The sequence below is a fragment of the Dendroctonus ponderosae genome, unplaced genomic scaffold (genome assembly GCF_020466585.1).
Source record: "Dendroctonus ponderosae isolate FM_Combo_2020 unplaced genomic scaffold, Dpon_F_20191213v2 Dpon_F_20191213_5, whole genome shotgun sequence".
In the NCBI taxonomy this organism is placed as follows: Eukaryota; Metazoa; Arthropoda; class Insecta; order Coleoptera; family Curculionidae; genus Dendroctonus; species Dendroctonus ponderosae.
In genome coordinates this window covers 14,757,776-14,764,807 of record NW_026018715.1, presented here as the reverse complement: position 1 = coordinate 14,764,807, position 7,032 = coordinate 14,757,776, and the positions used below count along the sequence as shown (strand labels likewise).

Genomic DNA, 7,032 nt, shown 5'->3' with positions numbered 1-7,032 from the left:
CTTCTTAACTTCTCGTCTAGTGCAGGAACCAACTTGAAATTTTCAGGGTCTATAGAAAATACTTGAATCTACAGACCCCTAATAACGTATTAAAATCGCATCAATTGCTGATTTTTGCGCGCAATTGAAATACTGGTCTAAAAATGAATGTGTTCCCCTAGCTGTAGGCTCGCTAATAAAAATTTGTAACTTCCCCTCTAGTGCATGTAGCAACTTGAATTTTTGTCAAGCTATTAGGAGATACTTGACTCTAAAATCCTTCAGTATTTAATTGAAAGCGCCACAAATGGTGATTTTTGCGCCGTCTGCAAATATTGGGTTACAAATGAGCGATTTAACCCAACTGTGATTCATCGTATCAAGCTTCTTAACTTCTCGTCTAGTGCAGGAACCAACTTGAAATTTTCAGGGTCTATAGAAAATACTTGAATCTACAGACCCCTAATAACGTATTAAAATCGCATCAATTGCTGATTTTTGTGCGCAATTGAAATACTGGTCTAAAAATGAATGTGTTCCCCCAGCTGCAGGCTCGCTAATAAAAATCTGTAACTTCTAAATCGGATCATGGAGGAACTTGAAATTTTCTCAGTCTATAGGAGATACTTGGAGCTAAAGACCCTCACTAATTTATTCAAATCGCATCAATTGCTGATTTTTACACGCAATTGAAATATTGGTCTAAAAATTAATATGTTCCACCAGCTGTAGGCTCGCTAATAACAATTTGTAACTTCTTGTGTAGAGGAGCGCAAAAATTTGAATTTGAAAGCAACTTGAATGAAATGTTAACGGTTTTGAGACTCGAATCTCGCCTATTGACGGATAAAATTTCAAGTTGCTGCATGCTCTAGATTAGAAGTTGGAAATTTTTATTCCAGGGCCTGCTGTTGCTGGAAAATGTTCACTCTTGGACCATCATTTACGAAGGGTGCACAAATCAGCAATTTATGCGATTCGACTGAAATTTTGAGAGTTTGTAGATTCTGGTCTGGCTCATCGATAGTGAAAAATTCAAGTTCTTACGTGCTCTAGATTAGAAGTGGGGAATTTTTATTCCAGGGCCTGCTGTTGCGTGAAAATGTTCACTCTTGGACCAACATTTACGAAAAGCGCACAAATCAGCAATTTATGCGATTTGACTGAAATTTTGAGGGTTTATAGATTCGGGTCTCGCCCATCGATTGTGAAAAATTCAAGTTCTTACGGGCTCTAGATTAGAAGTGGGGAATTTTTATTCCAGGGCCTGCTGTTGCGTGAAAATGTTCACTCTTGGATCAACATTTACGAAGGGCGCACAAATCAGCAATTTATGCGATTCGACTGAAATTTTGAGAGTTTGTGGATTCGGGTCTCGCCCATCGATTGTGAAAAATTCAAGTTCTTGCGTGCTCTAGATTAGAAGTTGGGAATTTTTTTTCGACGGGCTGCAGTGGCGCGCAAACGTTATTTTTTTAATCAACATTTGCCAACGGCGCAAAAATAGGTATTTCATGCGATACAAATAAAATGTTGACGGTTTATAGATTTTGGTCTCGTCTAGGGGATATAAAAATTTTAAAGTGCTACATGGTCCAGATGAGAAGTTGGGAATTTTTATTCGGGAACATGTGGTTGCGTGAAAACGTTAATTTTTGGGCCAACAATCAGGATTTTATACGATTCGAATGAAATATTGAGAATTTACAGAATCCAGTCTCTTCTATAGACTATGAAAAAACCAAGTAGCGACATAATGCAAACTAGAAGAGACAAATTTTGATTGGAAAGTGTGAAGTTTTAGTGCTACATTTACAGAGTGCGCAAAAATCAGCGTTTCGCACAATTTCAATAAAATATTGGGGGCCTTTAGACTCAACCTTTTTCTATAAGCTGAGAAAATTCCAAGGCGCTACATGATCTAGATTGGAAGTTAGGGAGTTTTATTGGGGACAGTGCACTTGCGTAAAATCGCTCATGTTTGGTCCAACCTTCACAGAGTGCGCAAAAATCAGCGTTTAACACCATTTGAATGAAATATTGAGGCTCCTTAGGTTCACCTTTTCTCTATAAACTGTGAAAAATTCAAGTTGCTACACGCTCCAGAGTAGAAGTTGGGAATTTTTGAGCGTGGGCCTGCAGTTGCGGGAAAACATTGCTGTGGTAAAACCAGTTGCAACTTGTATCAAAGTTTTATCAGTTTATAGCTGCAGTTAATGACGTCAATTCTGGAACGATCGCACTTGATCCAGGATATGGGTCAGGAAATTTACAATGTTGTCAGGATGTAAATATTTTAATTTCCAAACTTTAGTGGAGAGAAAACATTCAATAAATGTGTGATATTTTGATAAATATTTACCCCGTCACAGGAACAGACGAGTATTTTGGTTATTCGGCTTGTTATTGTTAATAACGCAACGATGGGACATAATTTACTATTTGCGTCACGTTGTTTTAGTCAACAAGTTGCACATTGAAACATCACGAAATGTTCGTTCTGAGACAAACAGGGTCAATTTCGGTTGGGGATCGAACAACTAAAAAATAAAATTCCGGAATTGCGCGCAAAGTGTTGAGTACAGAGTATTTCATAAAAATGCCACCAAACAGGCTCAATAGCGCGAAATAGGGGAGAAAGCGAAGGGAAGGTTTATTGCAGCCTCTAACGAAAAATCAGCTTGAGTAGGTGCTTAGTTGTAGTTAGACAAAGGGCTCAAAAAGGGCACATGTGGCCTAAAGGGCGTCCTTCCAACATGAGTGGCAAATTGAACCATGGATGGGTTTTAAAATATTCTGGCACCTGCTGGATTGCACATAGTTGTGCTCATTACCATCATAAAAGTGTTCCTCAGGCATCTGCCCAATGCAGGGCATTTAGACTTCCAGGTGTGGATTTAAAGGGGAATTTCTATGTTAAATAGCTTGTTTAGCCCAGACAGGCCGGCTGCAGAGGACTGAAAAACAGTCGACAGTCCTGGAATATTAATAGCGAGCAAACAAGATTAAAGAACTGTGCTTGACGACGAATTCTGGTGATAGCCGAGCTTCACAATTTTATCCATTCCTCGGGCAAATATTTAACCAATAAGTTTCCCAACTTATTAAACTAACGGTTTGCTTATTGATAATCCACTTTTCCGAACCGACTTATCAACAGTTTTCAGGCCAATCTTACCTTCAAGTGCATTCAAACTGACTGAATTTTTGTCTGTTTTATGCGTTAAACTGCGGTATTCTTAAAATGTGTATACAGCGCAAATAAAAAGGGAGAGTAACCGAGCGTCTCGCTCAAAAATGCAGAGCGTGGTGCATCAAAGCTCGTAAAAACCCCACGTTATCTACCCAGGGAGGATGTTTTTTCTCGTAAGCATTTTTAGGCAATCGCCTCAATTCCTTGTGGCCTGTGGCCTCTACTTATCTAAAGTGCTCAAAATGCCAGAGCATTAGAACGGCGTTTAAGCCGATGATAAGCACTTCTGTTTGACGATGTTAATTGATGTCTTTTTCCGGTTCTACCTGGTAGTTTTCTTGAATGCCGCAAAATAAATTGAGTCAATTTACCCCTCCCTTTCCCAGCTTGGCTGGTCGGTTTACGTCGCAACAAAATAGGCTTTGTCCAGTTCAATGATCTTTAAAAGAGCGTTTCTTTAAGCTTTATAGGTTTCAACTTTCAAACAATCGAGAGCCCAACAGGCGTGACATTGTGGGGACTTTTACCATAGAGAGGCTTGCTTTTCAACATCAGACTTCTAGCAAACAGCCAGAAAAACCTTAACGATAGGAGAAATTCCGGCTGCATGTTTCTACCAATATAACGGCAATATTGATTGATTATTTCGTCGATTTAGGTCATTGGGACGCCGCGATAAATAACTTATGGAGTTGATGAGTAGCGTATGAATTTTGCTGCCTTTCGGGAGATAAAATAGAGATTTCAATGCGAAACCGAATCAGTCGAACAAAACGAACTCCCACTCACCTTCCACCGCTAATTTGTTAAAATTAGACATGGGATCGTCAATTAGCTTTGTATGCGTAACAAGCCGCATACAATAGTGTCTTAAAAAGGTTGTTTTTCAAGTCCATTTTCGGGCTATTTAGGCCGTCGACTATAGGAATTTAGTGCTGACGTTTTTCTGGTACATATTAGAGGCATCCTCAGACGCGTGTTCGGTTTGGAGGAAAAAACTAAACTAATTTTCCCAATCCGGGAACGTGGCCGGCATCGTTCTGTCTCACTCTCACACATTGGAGTCTATGGCCGAGGCAAGATTCGTATGCGTTGCTACGTTCCAACTTGATACCTTCACTGCATAAAATAGCGGATTCAAATGAGGCAAAGTCTGGAAAAATAATTGTACGCCAAGGTTGAATGAATAGTATTAGAGACAAGTGAAGATTCCAGTTCAATTGGAAATTTGCATGGTGCAAAAACGAAACACCGCGCCTAAACATGGCAAACTTCAACAATTAATTATGAAGAAACCACTTGCTCGAATGGAACCAAATGCACACCACAAGTAACCTGAAGTTTCGTCTCTGGAATGCTGAAGGCCGCATTTCGGTGCCTTAAATGGTTCCTTAGAAAGGGGCTCCAGAAGAGCATGGCGCAAATGCAAAACACCGCGCAAAAAACTGCAAACTTTCACAATTAATTCTGAAGGATTCACTTGCTCGAATGGAACCAAATTAACACCATTAGTGAACTGAAGTTTTTTCTATCGACTGCTAATAGCCACATTGCAGTACCACAAATAGATCCTTCGAAATGTACTTCAGAAGTGCATGGTGCAATAACGAAACACCGCGTCTAAAAATGGCAAAATTCAACAATTAATTACGAAGAAACCACTTGCTCGAATGGAACCAAATTCACAACACGATTAAACTGAAGCTTCCTCTCTGGACTGCTGAAGTCAGCATTTCGGTGCTTTAAACGGTACCTTAGAAAGGGACTCCAGAAGAGCATGGCGCAAATGCAAAACACCGCGCAAAAAAATGCAAACTTCCACAATTATTTCTGAAGGATCCACTTGCTCCAATTGAACCAAATGCACACCACGAGTAAACAGAAGTTTCCCCTATCGACTGATAATGGCCACGTTGCGGCACCATAAATAGGTCGTTAGAAATGTACTTCAGAAGAGCATGGTGCAAAAACGAAACACCGCGCTTAAAAATGGCAAACTTCAACAATTAATTATGAAGAAACGACTTGCTGGAATAAAACCAAATGCACGCCACGATTAAACTGAAGCTTCCTCTCTGGAATGCTGAATTGCTCTTTTAAATGTTTTTTTAAAATTCCTTATTCAGAGCGTGTTTGCTTTGGGCGACCCCCTCTGAACGGCTCAATAACCCGAAATTCTTCCATTCGTTAGGACTGATCAGCAGAATAAAACCCCCCAAAGACTTCAGTTGCTCAAGCATGGTAAAAACGTCGAATTTCGCTAGCAATCGCTCCAAATAACACGATTTCTTACAGGTTTGTATGTAACTGATTCGTTTCACTATTTCGATAACTTTAGCTTGTCAAGGCTTTCGCCACCCTCCTGAATCTTAGAGGAAATAGCGATATTATATTGAAAATTCCTCAAGTATTAGTCTGCATCACCGCAAGTTTATGAGCTTGGAAATTTCAAGATCAAGGTCTAGGGATTTGGGGTGTGAAAGCCAGTTTTTTGCGTCTTTTTTGCAAATAATTTCCCGAAAGGTGCCAAAAACCTCAACCAACCAGTTAGAAATTTGAAGAAAATTTCCAAGCTTAGTTAGCTGGTTTTTCAAGATAAAAATTCTTCACTTTTTAACAGAGCCACTTGTCTAAAACTGACGGAGAAAGTCGGGAGCACGTCCAACTCCACCCAAATTATTTCAGCCATCTCCGTTATACATACGGGTAAACGGTGAAGCAGACACTGAGCGATTACGTCAATTTCAGAAAAAAATGAACAATACTCTGACAGCAGGTGTCAAGAATTCGACCTACTCCATTTAGATGGTTCTTACTTATTTAATTTCCGAGCTTAAATCACATTAAAGTGCTTTTGGTGTAGTCAAGCAATGGTTGGACACCACGGGAAAACGGGTGAGCGATTTGAACAGCCAAATTCCATTCCATCATTGAAAAATGACAATTTTAAACGCAGTTGAATGGGATTTTATTCTCCAAACAAGCAGAATGCAAATAAGGCATAATAAATCCACTGATTTAACTAAATCTGGTAATTGAGAAGGTATTTTTCCGTGTTGTTGCAACCGACTTGACCAACTAGAACATCGGTAATAAAGATAATGAGCAGCAATTTGCATTTAAAATGCAAATGCAGGCAAAGCACGTGCAAATCTGGCCCCATTCCGCAGATCGGCTCGTTATGAATGGAAAGGCCATCAAGCAAGAATAACGTCTATGCACCGAAAGCGAATAAAGCCCTTTGGCGCATCTTAGAAAAACCGCGCCTCTGGCCGGACAAGTGCCAGCTTTCAGCCAAAGACACCCAAGGAAGAATGCCAATAACTATGCCTTGTAAAGCCAGCGAAAAGTTGGCGATAAAACCACTTACCTATGCCGTTCCAACCTCCCAATGCACTGTCTCACTAGCACGTGGTTCTTACCAATTTCGACCGACGATCGTCGCCAACCAGTACCTAACCAGCCATATTGCGGACTGAAACACGAAAAAGCGAGGCGCAATCCATCTGAGCGCGCACGGGAAATCAGTCTATTCCTGGCATAGGGTAAATAACCCATGGACAGTGGTGTAGGAACGGGAATATTAGGGACTCTTCCGGGAATCTCTCATCGGGAACGTTACTTACAAGGGCGGATTTAGGGGGGGTCATGGGGGTCATGACCCCCCCATTCAATTCTCTATCCAACGATGCCAAAACGAATTCTCTGGCTCGATTGGTTCTTGAGAAACTTCGAAAAAAGCAGCGTCATGTTCAAGTGTATTTTGCAACTCAAAAACTTCTTGAATTCGAGCATTTTTTGAGAAAACTGCCAACATTTTCTTATCCATGGTTCACTTTCTAAAAAGGCCATTTATTTCT

General features: G+C 40.3%; 1 protein-coding gene across 1 annotated transcript in view; it reads right to left on the bottom strand.

Annotated features, from left to right (window-relative positions):
- The window catches only part of LOC109542086 (equilibrative nucleoside transporter 1), a 42,772-nt gene extending 36,105 nt beyond the window's left edge, over positions 1 to 6,667 (bottom strand). The window contains exon 1 of the mRNA XM_019911144.2: positions 6,543 to 6,667. The gene's annotated coding sequence lies outside the window, so the exon portion shown is untranslated. The remainder of the gene's footprint in view (positions 1 to 6,542) is intronic.
- Positions 6,668 to 7,032: the final 365 nt, after the last annotated feature.